This window comes from Eucyclogobius newberryi, unplaced genomic scaffold, assembly GCF_026437365.1.
Source record: "Eucyclogobius newberryi isolate DKJ021-1_F unplaced genomic scaffold, fEucNew1.0.hap1 SCAF_644, whole genome shotgun sequence".
Lineage (NCBI taxonomy): Eukaryota > Metazoa > Chordata > Actinopteri > Gobiiformes > Gobiidae > Eucyclogobius > Eucyclogobius newberryi.
Window position 1 is genome coordinate 11,726 of NW_027316328.1, and position 16,212 is coordinate 27,937.

A 16,212-nucleotide genomic window follows, 5' to 3' on the forward strand; every position below is an offset into this window, starting at 1 on the left:
CGCGCCTGTGTATGTGCCCAGGGCACAAATGTACATGCGCTCAAATTCTGTGTCGGGCGCAAATCGGCCGCACCGGTCTGTACGTAGCTTTAGACTTTATTCTCTCTTATTCTTATTTAAAACCACTAAAGAGAAAACTTCTGCTGCTGCTGTCAATCCTGCTCTTTATGTCACCACTTCTTTCATTCAACTCAACATTAGTTTGTCAAATATCAAAAGAAACTGCAATAAATGTCATTTCTGTGGAAGTGAAAGTGAAACTTAAAGTCCTCCATTTTGTCTTTGTTCTTTTTCTCTTCAAATGTGGATCTGGAACAGTTTTTACTCATGAAAGTTCAAAAGTTTAGTAGAATTTAATGTCAAACTGTGAAACTGGAGCAGAATGTAAAGAGGATTTAAATCGATCAATATATTTGATACTTTGATTCTCTTCCAAATACCAAGAGTCAACAGCTTGTTTTAAATCTATTTGTACAAATATTATTCTATTAGGACAATATCACTTGGTCTGGTTCAGTTTCCTTAACCACTTCCTGGAAACTTTCAAAATAAAAGCTCTTTCCCTGACAGGAAGATGAAGATGAATTCTGTGATTTTTGTGACTTCACAAACTCTTGAGAGTTCATCTTGTTTGGCTGTCGCTGACTCGTTTGCTCCAGTGGTTTAACGGGCCAATCACAGAGCAGCATTGTGGTTTGGGTCAAAACAAAGATGGCGGCACCAACAGGCGATTTTCAGAGAAAATCCAGAGCATTTAGTTTGTGAGAAACGTGCAGACAACGGCACTTTGAACATTTGAGGAGGAGAAAGAGACTGTGCCTTTCTCAACTCTGGATTTAACACGATTTAGATGTTTCTGCTTCTTCTGCTGTTGTGACGCTTCCACCAATCAGAATGAAGCATTGTTTTAACGTCCAGAGGCTTTGGGTCAGAGGCTTCTCAGACTGATTCATGTGAAGAACCCAGTTCAGAGACACAGGTCAGTCTGTGTGAGCAGGTTTCACTTTTCCTCCTGGAGTTTGACTTTTCTGATGGAAAAGACTCATTTTAGAGCTTTTTGGAGGTACTGAACCCGACAAGTTTCATAAGCACATTCACCAACCCTTCTTAATTGGAAAAATAAAATATGATTTTTTCGAATTCAAAACATAGACATATTTGTGACTCGCCACGGCAATTGTCGGACCATGTCGGCCTCGGTGAAACTGAGAAAAACAGCATTTTACTTTTTTTTCCCCAAATGTGTGATTTTCATTTTTTTGCAGAATGTGCTAGTTGAAGTTATGAATAAGCCCCTGTGTGCTTCAGATAACACTATTGGTTGTCTTAAACGTATACATTAAGCTGTTAAAAATGTGGAGTTTTGGGGTCTTTTTCCTGCTCTCCTGGGGGGCGTCACCTTTTTCTAGCCAACGTATTGTTTACATTTTCCACCAATCAGCTGTGATCCTCATGGCAGCTGCTGCTCCGTGTTTTCCTCTCATTACTCCAGACCGTCTGCAGAGCACAGTCTTCAGAGCTTACATTTCCTGGACTACATTGCAACGGAACTGTTTACTCAGGTACACTTTTACTTTACTACTAAATTATTGCTTTAACGCTGTGTTTTAAGGCAGTCTCGTGATCACTTTAGAATCTTACTTGTCTGCTCCGGTGGAGCTAATGCTAAGCTAACATGTTGCCTCAGTGCACTCTGCAATACGGGCTTAATGTGACTACTTGCTGTTGTCACCATGTTATCAGGTTATTTTTTGGCGTGGGTTGGCCCGTGGGTTGTGTGGGTCGTGCTTTGTGTCTGTTTTATGGTGCTAAACCGGCTGTTAGCCCTGCAGCCCGGAGCTAAACGCAGCTATTCGGAGCTAAGTTGTAAGCTAAACTTTGCTATGTTATCGGGTTATTTTTCGGCGTGGGAAGAGAAAAAAACTACAACTCCAGATACCACTTCTGGTCACGTGGCTTACGCACTGCGTCACTCGAACCAATCACGCGCTTGCCTGGCCATTATCAGCTTCCTGTGTGTCTGTCTGTGCACGGTGTTGGAAGAGACAACAGGACGGCTGAACCAGGTAAGCTTTGCGACTAAAACACCCGCTTTTAATCACTTTAATGTGCGCTCGAGTGTATGTTTATGTTTTGGTGCGCTGTTCTGCAAGTGTTTTGCTTTTACGAGCCGTGTTATCTCAAGTGAGCTAGCTAGCCCCGCTAGCCGAGGGCAGATGTCCCAATATCTCCGCGTTTTGCATCTTAAATACACCGTTAACGTCACAATGTGAACTGTTATCTGTGAAGCGTGTTATTCCCATATTACTGTTAACCCTAATCCTTTTATCCCCCTTTTCAGAATTGGCAAAGACCCTGACTGACATGACCTGTCTCTACGTGAAGTCTGCTAAGGAGCGTGGTAAGTGTAAAACACTATTTTGGTGATTTTCATGTTTTAATGATTAGAGTATAATTAACCATAAGCAACATCTGTTTTTCAGGTGAGCCTGCAGTTTGTACATCAAGCTTCAGATCACTGTGGAAACAGCTTCTCCCACACATCAGAAGCTGCAGGCCACGCACAGATATCTACAACAGAATCTAATGTGCTGTCTTTGGACCCTCACCGCCAGCAAGCAAAGACATCAGGATGCATTACAGCTTTGACTTTGCACAGCAGGTACTAATGATAGTGCAAATGCAGAATAGCAATTATAGAGACGTATACGTCTTAATCAAATGTCATATGTATTAATCTAATCTCCTTTTCTCTCTCTGTCTACTACAGATACACTCTCCGTCCAACCCTCTGCAGACGGGGCCAAGCTTCACTACACAATGGACATCCACTTCCTCATTGCTGGCCACACCAAATTCTCCCCTGATTGCGGCTTTGGACTTATCAAGCGAGCATACATGAAGACCAGGGTTGACATTTTGGAAGACATCGCTGAGGTTAGTTTATATTATTTGACTACTGTAATGTGTAAACATTAGCCTGGCAAAACTTCAGCGCTGCTCTCTGCTTAAGATATGTTTCTTCTGTTCTCATTTTTTTACATTGTCGCCCTTGTCATCAGGTAGTGGAAAACAGCTCTCCTGAGACTCACCTCAATATCCCACTTCTTCAGACGGCTTCCAAAGATCAAGAGTTATCAGCACTTCAGGTATTTATATTGAAACTCTCACATTGTGTTAAAAAAAAAAAGTTACTGAGTGTTTTATGTGAAATAGTGAGCCATTTCTTAAATGTCCTGTTATTTGTTTACAGCTTTGATGCCAAGAGCCGAGAGTCACAGCACAGAAGAGTGCACAGACGAAGAAGAGGATGAGGATGTGATCTCTGATGTAATTGGACTCTGGTGGTGTACATATCATATCTATTATCTCATATCTCATATATTCAAAGCCATGGACCCGTTGCAGTTCGTATACCTGGCCCTGGCATCTGTTTATAAGAGTTCTTCTATTAAGAGTGTTTTTTAAACTTCCTATAAGTTACTGTCCTTTCCCCCTGTATCTACTGCGTTGTAACATTAAAGGCTATCTTATCTTATCTTTTGTTGTTTGTGTTGAATCATTCAGTGCACCATTGATGGTGAATCACCTGTGAATTATGTTTATCGACAAATGCAATGAACCCTATTCTCATTCTGATTCTTTGATTCTATTCAGGGCCTTTTGTAATCCAAGTATTTCCATTTTAATACAGTAACTTCTAATTCTGATTCAAGTCCAGTTACCATCAATAACAACACTCCTCTTGAGTCTTGAGTGACAGCTGTAGGGGGAGGTGGTGTCAGTGTGACAGGGGGGAGGGCTTATCTCAATGAGATGCAAATGAGCCCCGCCCCCTGTGACTCTGGGCTCACTCAGGTGAGAAACTTTAGAGGTCGTTTTCTCAGTGAAAGGTTTTGAGAGTTGTTTACATTCAAATGACCACAACTTACTCAAATATGATCAGATCTACATGAGTGAGACATCATTGGAAAGCTTTGAATTCACACTTTCAGAATCTGTGAATAACTCAAAATGTCTCCGGGTCGACATGTAACTGGATTAGCCATGGTCAGTCACATATTTTACTGGTGCATCAACATCACTGTGTTCAAAGAACAACATTTTCACACAAAAACAAAAAGCAGTTCAGAAACGCTTCACCTCGGCAAGTGCCACTCCCATGACATTTTAAAACAAAGTCTGTTCCTTTTCTTCATTTTTATGTCCAGCATCCTCAAAAAGGTTCGCTCGCAAATATATTATACTATAGTATAGTAGTAGGGAAATGACCCAGAGGCTGATATTTTGGCCCTTTTGGGGCCAGGCTGGTGCCAAGACTTAGCCCTAAAAGGAGGGCTTTGATTCAGGCTCGACTTGAAGTCCTTTTGACCCTATTGGGACCATGCTGGTGCTAAGACTTAGCTCAGAAAGGAGGACTTTCATACAGGTTAGACTCTGGGGGCTCTGGCCTGGTCCTTTTTGCCCTCTTGGGGCCAGGCTGGTGACAGGTCTTATCCCAAAAGGGGTTTTGATACAGGTTATACTTGCAATTTCCCTTGTCCTTTTGGCCCTTTTAGGTGCAGCTGGTACCAAGACTTTACCCAGAAACGTGGGCTTTGATTCAGTCTAAAATATTAAGACATTTCAGGCTGTACATCACAACAGTCACCAGTCGACTACTGAGCGCACCAAATGCAGCACAGATAGGCCAAGCGGGGCGGGGCATGAATACTATCATAGGTCAAGATGTGTGTCTTGACCTCCGCCGAACCCCTGAGATTGACTCACCGAACCCCTGGGGTTCGATCAAACCCAGGTTAAGAACCACTGTTTTAGAGTAACTGATGTTGACCTTGTGTTTCAGAGATGTCCTCCACAAGTGAAAGGAGCTCTGAGGAGACCTTCCAGTGCTCCATCTGTCTGGATGTGTTCTCTGAGCCAGTGTCCACTCCATGTGGACACAACTTCTGCAAACGCTGCATCAGTGAGGCCTGGGCCCCTGAGCATTTCTATGGACGAGATGTTGACCTTTAGAGAGGTCCAGTGTGACCACTGCTCTGAGCCCAAGCTGAAGGCCCTGAAGTCCTGCCTGGTCTGTCTGTCCTCGTTCTGTAAGACCCACCTCCAGCCTCATCTCACAGTCTCTGGGCTGAAAATGTATCTACCTGCGTTGCACCAATGAAATTTCCCCATGTGGGACAATAAAGGAATATCTTATTTTATCTTATCTTATCTTATCTTATCTTATCTTATCTTATCTTAAAAGACACCAGCTGATGGAGCCTGTGGAGAACTTGGAAGACAGGGTGTGTCCCAAACACCAGCGCCCCCTGGAGCTCTTCTGTGGAACTGATGAGAAGATAGTGTGCATGATGTGCTCTGTTCTAGAGCACAAGAACCATGAGCTGTTGTCTCTGGAGGAGGCGTGTGAGCCTAGGAGGTCATCTCTGCTGCACACTCAGGCTCAGAGCCAGCACATGGTGGAGGACATGAGGCTGAAGGTCCAGGAGATCCAGGGCTGTGTGGAGCTCAGTGACACAGAGGTCCACAGAGAGAGGGCTGTGGGGCTGCAGGCCTTCACTGATCTCATGCAGTCTGTTCAGAGCCTTCAGGACCGGTTCTTAGAGGAGCTGCAGGAGAAGCAGAGCCGGAGCCACAAACGAGCCCAGGAGCTGGTGCAGCAGCTGGAACAGGAGATCTGTGAGCTGGAGAAGAGCAGCACTGAGGAGGAGCGGCTCTCACGCTCTCAAGACCTCCTCCACTTTCTACAGAGCTGCCCTGCACTCACGCCCCCTGCTGGGCTGAAGGAGTGGAGCAGTGTGAGCTTTGAGCCGGAGACGTGTGAGGGCAGTGCAGCCTGGGCTCTGTCTGAGCTGGAGAAACATCTCTCTGAAGTGTCTTCAAGATTAGAACTACTGAGAGTGAAGCAGTTTGTGGTGGACGTCTGGATCCAGACACTGCAGCTCCAAGGCTCGTTCTGTCTGAAGATCAAGTACAAAGTTCTTCTCTTTATTGTTTCAGTTCTTTTGAAATGTCTGAATGTTTATTATAATCCTGTTCATGGTGACCTCCTGTGAGAGGGTTTTGGGTTCAAGTCTCGGCTTTGATCAAACAAAATATCAATAAATCTGATTCTTTAATAATTCTCAATGTGTAAAATCTTCTTAAAGTGAAACAGATGTTTTTTTCTTTCTGTTCAGTTTTCTCTCTGGACATTTAACCTTTGACCTTTGACGTGTCCAGTCTTTTCTTCTTCCATTGAATCCACTTGATCCACAGATTTGTCTGGGACATGCTCCTCCCACAGAGACATGCTCCTCCCACAGAGACATGCTCCTCCTACAGAGACATGCTCCTCCCACAGAGATATGCTCCTCCCACAGAGACATGCTCCTCCCACAGAGACATGCTCCTCCCACAGAGACATGCTCCTCCCACAGAGATATGCTCCTCCCACAGAGACATGCTCCTCCCACAGAGACATGCTCCTCCCACAGAGATATGCTCCTCCCACAGAGACATGCTCCTCCCACAGAGACATGCTCCTCCCACAGAGACATGCTCCTCCCACAGAGATATGCTCCTCCCACAGACATGCTCCTCCCACAGAGACATGCTCCTCCCACAGAGACATGCTCCTCCCACAGAGATATGCTCCTCCCACAGAGACATGCTCCTCCCACAGAGACATGCTCCTCCCACAGAGACATGCTCCTCCCACAGAGATATGCTCCTCCCACAGAGACATGCTCCTCCCACAGAGACATGCTCCTCCCACAGAGACATGCTCCTCCTACAGAGACATGCTCCTCCTACAGAGACATGCTCCTCCCACAGAGACATGCTCCTCCCACAGAGACATGCTCCTCCTACAGAGACATGCTCCTCCCACAGAGACATGCTCCTCCCACAGAGACATGCTCCTCCTACAGAGACATGCTCCTCCCACAGAGATATGCTCCTCCCACAGAGACATGCTCCTCCCACAGAGACATGCTCCTCCCACAGAGACATGCTCCTCCCACAGAGACATGCTCCTCCCACAGAGACATGCTCCTCCCACAGAGACATGCTCCTCCCACAGAGACATGCTCCTCCCACAGAGACATGCTCCTCCCACAGACATGCTCCTCCCACAGAGACATGCTCCTCCCACAGAGACATGCTCCTCCTACAGAGACATGCTCCTCCCACAGAGACATGCTCCTCCTACAGAGACATGCTCCTCCCACAGAGACATGCTCCTCCCACAGAGACATGCTCCTCCCACAGACATGCTCCTCCCACAGAGACATGCTCCTCCCACAGAGACATGCTCCTCCCACAGACATGCTCCTCCCACAGAGACATGCTCCTCCCACAGAGACATGCTCCTCCCACAGAGACATGCTCCTCCCACAGAGACATGCTCCTCCTACAGAGACATGCTCCTCCCACAGAGACATGCTCCTCCCACAGAGACATGCTCCTCCCACAGAGACATGCTCCTCCCACAGAGACATGCTCCTCCCACAGAGACATGCTCCTCCCACAGAGACATGCTCCTCCCACAGACATGCTCCTCCCACAGAGACATGCTCCTCCCACAGAGACATGCTCCTCCCACAGACATGCTCCTCCCACAGAGACATGCTCCTCCCACAGAGACATGCTCCTCCCACAGAGATATGCTCCTCCCACAGAGACATGCTCCTCCCACAGAGACATGCTCCTCCCACAGAGACATGCTCCTCCCACAGAGATATGCTCCTCCCACAGAGACATGCTCCTCCCACAGAGACATGCTCCTCCCACAGACATGCTCCTCCCACAGAGATATGCTCCTCCCACAGACATGCTCCTCCCACAGAGACATGCTCCTCCCACAGAGACATGCTCCTCCCACAGACATGCTCCTCCCACAGACATGCTCCTCCCACAGAGACATGCTCCTCCCACAGAGACATGCTCCTCCCACAGAGACATGCTCCTCCCACAGACATGCTCCTCCCACAGAGACATGCTCCTCCCACAGACATGCTCCTCCCACAGAGACATGCTCCTCCCACAGAGACATAAAGATCAGGCCTTAAAGTAGCTCCTCCCACACCAAACTGTACAAGAGTCTGACAGAAGCAGACGAGGTTGTGAGCCTCATTTATCACACTCTCAAGTCTAAGACATGAGGCCAGTTTCACTCACGTCTAGTTTAGTCACAAACTCCATCAGAAATCCAAAATCCTCTGTAAATGTGTTTGTGTCTAAAATGTGGACAAAATGAAGACGTTTAAACTGCTCTGTCCATTTGTCTCATGTAAACGTCCCAAATATGAGACGTTTGGGCCGTTTTGACACAGAAAATGTCTTATTTCTGTAGAAAACATGACATTTGTTTCTTACATTTATGTGAGGAAACGACGGGAGAAGTTTCACACTGAATCTTTAAATGAATTCACGCCACAACAATGGAGTGTGAAAGAATGTTTATTGATGTAACGACGATCGAGCGACGAGACTTGGCCCGGTAAAGACTCAGGGGGAGGAGGTGATGGAGGAGGTGAGGGAGGAGGTGAGGGAGGAGGTGATGGAGGAGGTGAGGGAGGAGGTGAAGCCCTATTTATAAGGCCTATTCACAGCATCTCTTGTTGTCCCTGCTCTCTTGACCCCGCCCTCCCCATGTCTCTATCATCTTCACCTGAACACATCACCATCTCTGGAGGGGGCGGGGCTGATTACCTGAGACGGAGCCCCGCCCCCTCCAGAGATGGTGAATCTGTGGTAAATGTTTATCATAGTTTTACTTTGTGAGGAAAGTTTGACAAATTAAACTCAAAAACACTGAGCTGAGTCCCTCTGTGATGTCATCAGTGTGCGACACAGAGACAGTTTAAACCAGGAAGTGCAACTATAAACTTAACACAAACCTCCGTCCATGACATTTTAAAGGATCTTTAGATTTAAGATGTAATTTTAACTTTTCATTTACTAAATATAAATAATAAATCCATTAAATAAATGGCATGTTTTTAGTTTTTTTTCTTCTTTCTTAATGTTTGTTATTGTTTGTTTGTCTCATTAAAAAGCAAAAATACAAATAAATAAAACTAAAAGGCATGTTTTTAATGTTTTTAACACAGACTAACGTTGCCCTCTGGTGGAATTAATGTGTAATTATTTCCATCGCTTATGTAAGTTTAAACAATTCATATTTGTCTCTTCAAATAAAAAAACTTTTATTTTATAAATTACACGCTGTGATTTTCGAACATTGTCATTTACCGTTTGGCCAATGAATCAACTTCATGGATGAGATTTGCAGCATTGGAGCAGATTCTGGTCTAAAATCTCCTTTTCCCTCATGAAACCAGGAGCTTTACAACAGTCAGTTCTCTACATTTATTTATTTCACTTACAAATACAAAATGGTACAAAATAAAGCATCGAAAGTTTCAGAACATGTGAGAAAAGTGAATATATATATATATATATATATATATATATATATATAAATGAATCACTTTTCTATTTCAAACAAACAAAATGAGTTTAAATAAAAAGGCTTTAAACAAGAGCAGAAGTCCCAATGAAACAGGTCCTGAAGACGTTTGCATGTTCTCTCTGTGTCTGAGGGAGTTTCCTCCACAACCTAAAACATGCACCTGAAGAGATACACGTCAGGTCTGTGGAGAGGCGAGCGCCCTCAAAGCAGCAGCAGAAACATCTGCTCTACAAAGAATGAACCTGAGAACTTCCTCCACTTCTTCCACTGAAGGAGGCGCAGAGCAAACCCACTGAAGGAGGCGCAGAGCAAACCCACTGAAGGAGGCGCAGAGCAAACCCACTGAAGGAGGCGCAGAGCAAACCCACTGAAGGAGGCGCAGAGCAAACCCAGAACTCTGGATGGAGAAGTCCTCCAGAAAGAACTGTTTTCAAGCAGTTTAGAGCTCCAGCTCCTCCTTCAGCTCCTCCTTCAGCTCCTCCTTCAGCTCCAGCCCCAGCTCCTCCTTCAGCTGCTCCTTCAGCTCCTCCTTCAGCTCCTCCTTCAGCTCCACCTTCAGCTCCTCCTTCAGCTGCTCCTTCAGCTCCTCCTTCAGCTCCTCCTTCAGCTCCTCCTTCAGCTCCAGCTCCAGCTCCTCCTTCAGCTGCTCCTTCAGCTCCTCCTTCAGCTCCTCCTTCAGCTCCAGCTCCAGCTCCTCCTTCAGCTCCTCCTTCAGCTCCACCTTCAGCTCCTCCTTCAGCTCCTCCTTCAGCTCCAGCTCCAGCTCCTCCTTCAGCTCCACCTTCAGCTCCTCCTTCAGCTCCACCTTCAGCTCCTCCTCCAGCTCCTCCTTCAGCTCCAGCTCCTCCTTCAGCTCCTCCTTCAGCTCCTCCTCCAGCTCCTCCTTCAGCTCCTCCTTCAGCTCCTCCTCCAGCTCCTCCTTCAGCTCCAGCTCCTCCTTCAGCTCCTCCTTCAGCTCCTCCTCCAGCTCCTCCTTCAGCTCCACCTTCAGCTCCTCCTCCAGCTCCTCCTTCAGCTCCAGCTCCTCCTTCAGCTCCTCCTTCAGCTCCTCCTCCAGCTCCTCCTTCAGCTCCTCCTTCAGCTCCTCCTCCAGCTCCTCCTTCAGCTCCTCCTTCAGCTCCAGCTCCAGCTCCTCCTTCAACTCCTCCTTCAGCTCCTCCTCCAGCTCCTCCTTCAGCTCCAGCTCCTCCTTCAGCTCCTCCTCCAGCTCCTCCTTCAGCTCCTCCTCCAGCTCCTCCTTCAGCTCCTCCTCGGTCTCTGGGCGTTGGTGGAGGTGATGTAGAGCAGAGGTGGAGGCCTGAGCTGTGGGGTTCTCTTCAGGTTGGACAGAGGAGATGGTTCTGCGCCTGGACCAAGGAAAAGCTGCTGTTACACATTTGGCTTGGGACAGTTTGACCTGGACCAATCATAAAGTATGTTCTGACCTGCGTGGAGGCCGGCGGGCGGCGCTCCTCGACCTCTGCCCGCCGCGGCTCCTCCTCGCTGGCCTCGGGGCATTGGAGCCGCCCCGATGTGGAGGTGAGACTCCGAGGTGCTGTCGAGGGGCCGGAGCCTCTGCGCCGCCGTGGACTTCGTCTGAGGGAGCTGAGGAGCGACAAGGAGCGACTTCAGTACGCTTCAACCTTCACGTGCCAGTGTTCTTCAAGTCTTCTAACTGTCGCCAGCGAGAGCTACACCTCCTGCTCCACCTGGTTTTACTCCACAAACATGTTTTGAAATACACTCTCGCATTAGTTTAAAGCTCCGATGTCAAAGACCTACTGGAGGTCTGTCCAAGGGACCAGCAGGTTCTCGGTCTCCTCCATGACTAATGTCTCTAGAAGAGCTCTAGAAGAGTCTTGGTGATGATGGAGGCCCCTGAGCTCAGAGGAACCTTCAGCTACAGAGATGTTTCTGTGGCTTCTGTCCTGTCTCTGAGGTCTACAGTCCTGTCTCTGAGGTCTACAGTCCTGTCTCTGAGGTCTACAGTCCTGTCTCTGAGGTCTACAGTCCTGTCTCTGAGGTCTACAGTCCTGTCTCTGAGGTCTACAGTCCTGTCTCTGAGGTCTACAGTCCTGTCTCTGAGGTCTACAGTCCTGTCTCTGAGGTCTACAGTCCTGTTTCTGAGGTCTACAGTCCTGTCTCTGAGGTCTACAGTCCTGTCTCTGAGGTCTACAGTCCTGTCTCTGAGGTCTACAGTCCTGTCTCTGAGGTCTACAGACTGATGTCCAACTGAATTTACCTCAGGTGGACTCAAGTCAAGCTGAAACATCTCAAGGACGATCAGAGGGCCGTACTCACAGCTTGTCCGGTGACCTCGAAGGATCGGCTCCTCCGCTTCCTCCGGCGTCCCTCGCTCTCCCTCATCTCTCCGGGCGTATGGTTCTTGCTGGGCCCCGGTTTGCCTCTAGTTTTGGGGCCGCTCTGGCTCTGGGGCCCGTCTCCGGTGCTGCTGGACAGGTTGTCGTCGGACGTGGCGTGTGTGAGCTCGGGGCTGGGCTGCCTGCGCCGGGGCGGGGCTCCTGCAGGGGGCGCCGCGCTCAGGGACAGAATGCTCCTCTGTTTGTGGGGGTCCAGAGGAGACGGAGGGGGGAAGCGGAGCGAGTCGCCCTCTAGAGCTCGAGAGCGGCGCCGCGCGGCCTTCACCACGATGTTCTGAACGCCCTTCAAGATCTGCAGTCGCTCTGAGCGAGGGACGAGAAGGTCGAAGAGGACAAGAAGGTCAAAGAAGAAGGACAAAGAAGAAGGACAAAGAAGAAGGACAAAGAAGACATGAAGGTCAAAGAAGAAGGACAAAGAAGACAATAAGGTCAAAGAGGACAAGAAGGTCAAAGAAGAAGGACAAAGAAGAAGGACAAAGAAGAAGGACAAAGAAGACAATAAGGTCAAAGAGGACAAGAAGGTCAAGGAGGACAAGAAGGTCAAAGAAGAAGGACAAAGAAGACATGAAGGTCAAAGAAGAAGGACAAAGAAGACAATAAGGTCAAAGAGGACAAGAAGGTCAAAGAAGAAGGACAAAGAAGACAAGAAGGTCAAAGAGGACAAGAAGGACAAAGAAGAAGGACAAAGAAGACAATAAGGTCAAAGAGGACAAGAAGGTCGAGGAGGACAAGAAGGTCAAAGAAGAAGGACAAAGAAGAAGGACAAAGAAGACATGAAGGTCAAAGAAGAAGGACAAAGAAGACAATAAGGTCAAAGAGGACAAGAAGGTCAAGGAGGACAAGAAGGTCAAAGAAGAAGGACAAAGAAGACAAGAAGGTCAAAGAGGACAAGAAGGACAAAGAAGAAGGACAAAGAAGAAGGACAAAGAAGGACAAAGAAGACAATAAGGTCAAAGAGGACAAGAAGGTCAAGGAGGACAAGAAGGTCAAAGAAGAAGGACAAAGAAGACAAGAAGGTCGAAGAGGACCAAAGGTCAAAGAAGAAGGACAAAGAAGAAGGACAAAAAAGACAAGAAGGTCAAAGAGGACAAGAAGGTCAAAGAAGAAGGACAAAGAAGACAGGAAGGTCAAAGAAGAAGGACAAAGAAAAAGGACAAAGAAGACAAGAAGGTCAAAGAAGGTCAAAGAAGAAGGACACAGAAGACAATAAGGTCAAAGAGGACAAGAAGGTCAAAGAAGAAGGACAAAGAAGAAGGACAAAGAAGACAAGAAGGTCAAAGAGGACAAAAGGTCACAGAAGAAGGACAAAGATGAAGGACAAAGACCTCAGTGCAGGGGAAAGTCACATGGTCACGTGCAGGTTCTTCTAAAACGGGTCGACCAAGAGTTTCGATCTTTGGTCTGAAAAGTCTAGTTCAATCTAGGACACAAGGAGAACATGCAAACTCCGCCCCCTCCTCACCGGGGTGTGTTAGCTCCGCCCCCTCCTCACCTGAGTGTGTTAGCTCCGCCCCCTCCTCACCGGGGTGTGTTAGCTCCACCCCCTTCTCACCTGAGTGTGTTAGCTCCGCCCCCTCCTCACCTGAGTGTGTTAGCTCCACCCCCTCTTCACCTGAGTGTGTTAGCTCCACCCCCTCCTCACCTGAGTGTGTTAGCTCCACCCCCTCCTCACCGGGGTGTGTTAGCTCCACCCCCTTCTCACCTGAGTGTGTTAGCTCCGCCCCCTTCTCACCTGAGTGTGTTAGCTCCGCCCCCTCCTCACCTGAGTGTGTTAGCTCCACCCCCTCTTCACCTGAGTGTGTTAGCTCCACCCCCTCTTCACCTGAGTGTGTTAGCTCCACCCCCTCCTCACCTGAGTGTGTTAGCTCCGCCCCCTCCTCACCTGAGTGTGTTAGCTCCGCCCCCTCCTCACCTGAGTGTTAGCTCCGCCCCCTCCTCACCTGAGTGTGTTAGCCCCGCCCCCTCCTCACCTGCGTGTGTTAGCTCCACCCCCTCCTCACCTGAGTGTGTTAGCTCCGCCCCCTCCTCACCTGAGTGTGTTAGCTCCGCCCCCTCCTCACCTGAGTGTTAGCTCCGCCCCCTCCTCACCTGAGTGTGTTAGCCCCGCCCCCTCCTCACCTGCGTGTGTTAGCTCCACCCCCTCCTCACCTGAGTGTGTTAGCTCCGCCCCCGCCTCACTGCTGTCGGGGGAGGAGTCCAGGTGAGAGCTGACGCTGTGAGAGAGAAGACTGAAGCTCAAGAACGAGTCTGGAACCAGCGGCTGCAGCTGAGACAGAGAGAAGAGACTCTAAACCAGGTCTAAACCAGGACTAAACCAGGTCTAAACCAGGTCTAAACCAGGACTAAACCAGGTCTAAACCAGGACTAAACCAGGTCTAAACCAGGACTAAACCAGGTCTAAACCAGGTCTAAACCAGGACTAAACCAGGTCTAAACCAGGACTAAACCAGGACTAAACCAGGACTAAACCAGGACTAAACCAGGACTAAACCAGGTCTAAACCAGGACTAAACCAGGACTAAACCAGGACTAAACCAGGTCTAAACCAGGACTAAACCAGGTCTAAACCAGGACTAAACCAGGTCTAAACCAGGACTAAACCAGGTCTAAACCAGGACTAATCTAATCCCTGTGAAATACCTCTCTGTTCTTGCCGTTGATGTGGATGGGAGGAGGCGTCACGATGGAGGAGTTCTTGATCCTTTGGGCGTGAGGACTGTCCTTGAAGACTCTGTTATTGTCCCTGAACAAAACACACTCATAAAACCAGATTGTTCTTCTCAAAGACGTGACGTGTGATTGGTCCTCACAGCTCTGGTTCGGGCGGGATCGGGGGCAGTGTGTGTCTCCTCGTCCTCTCCAGCCTCACGTTCCTCAGACTCTCCTGGTCCGAGTCCCAGTCCAAGGTCTGGTCCCGACTGCGGACCGGGAGCGAGATCTTCGGCAGAGAGCCCTCCTGAAGAACAAACGAGAGAGTCTGAACCAGGACTAAACCAGGTCTGAACTTCTTATGAAGCAGTTGCTCAGACCTTGATGGTGAATCGTGTTGTGGCCGTGTCCAGAGCCAACACTCGCTCCAGACGTCTCTCGTCCGCCTCTTTCATGTAAACGTCATAAAGCTGCTGCAGCTGAGGAGGAACCAGCAGACTGTGGTCTGGAGACACAGGAGGACATTAGAGGACCAGCAGCTGTGGTCTGGAGACACAGGAGGACATTAGAGGACCAGCAGCTGTGGTCTGGAGACACAGGAGGACATTAGAGGACAGGCAGACTGTGGTCTGGAGACACAGGAGGACATTAGAGGACCAGCAGCTGTGGTCTGGAGACACAGGAGGACATTAGAGGACAGGCAGACTGTGGTCTGGAGACACAGGAGGACATTAGAGGACCAGCAGACTGTGGTCTGGAGACACAGGAGGACATTAGAGGACCAGCAGCTGTGGTCTGGAGACACAGGAGGACATTAGAGGACAGGCAGACTGTGGTCTGGAGACACAGGAGGACATTAGAGGACCAGCAGCTGTGGTCTGGAGACACAGGAGGACATTAGAGGACAGGCAGACTGTGGTCTGGAGACACAGGAGGACATTAGAGGACCAGCAGACTGTGGTCTGGAGACACAGGAGGACATTAGAGGACCAGCAGACTGTGGTCTGGAGACACAGGAGGACATTAGAAGACCAGCAGACTGTGGTCTGGAGACACAGGAGGACATTAGAGGACCAGCAGACTGTGGTCTGGAGACACAGGAGGACATTAGAGGACAGGCAGAATGTGGTCTGGAGACACAGGAGGACATTAGAGGACCAGGTGGTCAGGAGACGGTGGTTGGTCTCACCGTGGATGAACTGTCTCTGTCTCTGGATGATCTGGTCGCAGAGCTGCCTGTGGCTCTCAAACCTCCTCATCACGTGCTCCTTCCTCCTCAGCAGATTGTCCCTGAGGAGAGCGGACGTCTGCAGCTCCACCTTCTGCACCTCCAGCTCGTGCACTTTGCAGAGCAGCTCCAGCACCTCCCTCTGGCCCTCACAGCTCACCCTCTGCGGCAGGAGGTCCTCCACGCTCCGGGCCTGGACCTGCAGCAGGGCCAGACGCCGCTCCAACGAGCTCTGAGAGAGGAGGTGAGAGGAGGGTGAGAGGAGGTGAGAGGAGGTGAGAGGAGGGGAGAGAAGGGTGAGAGGAGGGTGAGAGGAGGTGAGAGGAGGGTGAGAGGAGGTGAGAGGAGGTGAGAGGAGGTGAGAGGAGGGGGAGAGGAGGGTGAGAGGAGGTGAGAGGAGGGTGAGAGGAGGTGAGAGGAGGTGAGAGGAGGGGAGAGGAGGTGAGAGGAGGTGAGAGGAGGTGAGAGGAGGTGAGAGGAGGGGAGAGGAGGGTGAGAGGAGGTGAGAGGAGGTG

The 16,212-nt window shown here is 49.1% G+C and overlaps 2 pseudogenes; one reads left to right on the forward strand and one right to left on the reverse strand.

The window, feature by feature from the left end:
- The first annotated feature begins 4,848 nt into the window (after positions 1-4,848).
- On the forward strand, positions 4,849-9,781 carry LOC140348251 (E3 ubiquitin/ISG15 ligase TRIM25-like; annotated as a pseudogene).
- An 866-nt stretch (positions 9,782-10,647) lies between these two features.
- On the reverse strand, positions 10,648-15,935 carry LOC140348252 (kinesin-like protein KIF19; annotated as a pseudogene).
- Between the last annotated feature and the right edge of the window lie 277 nt (positions 15,936-16,212).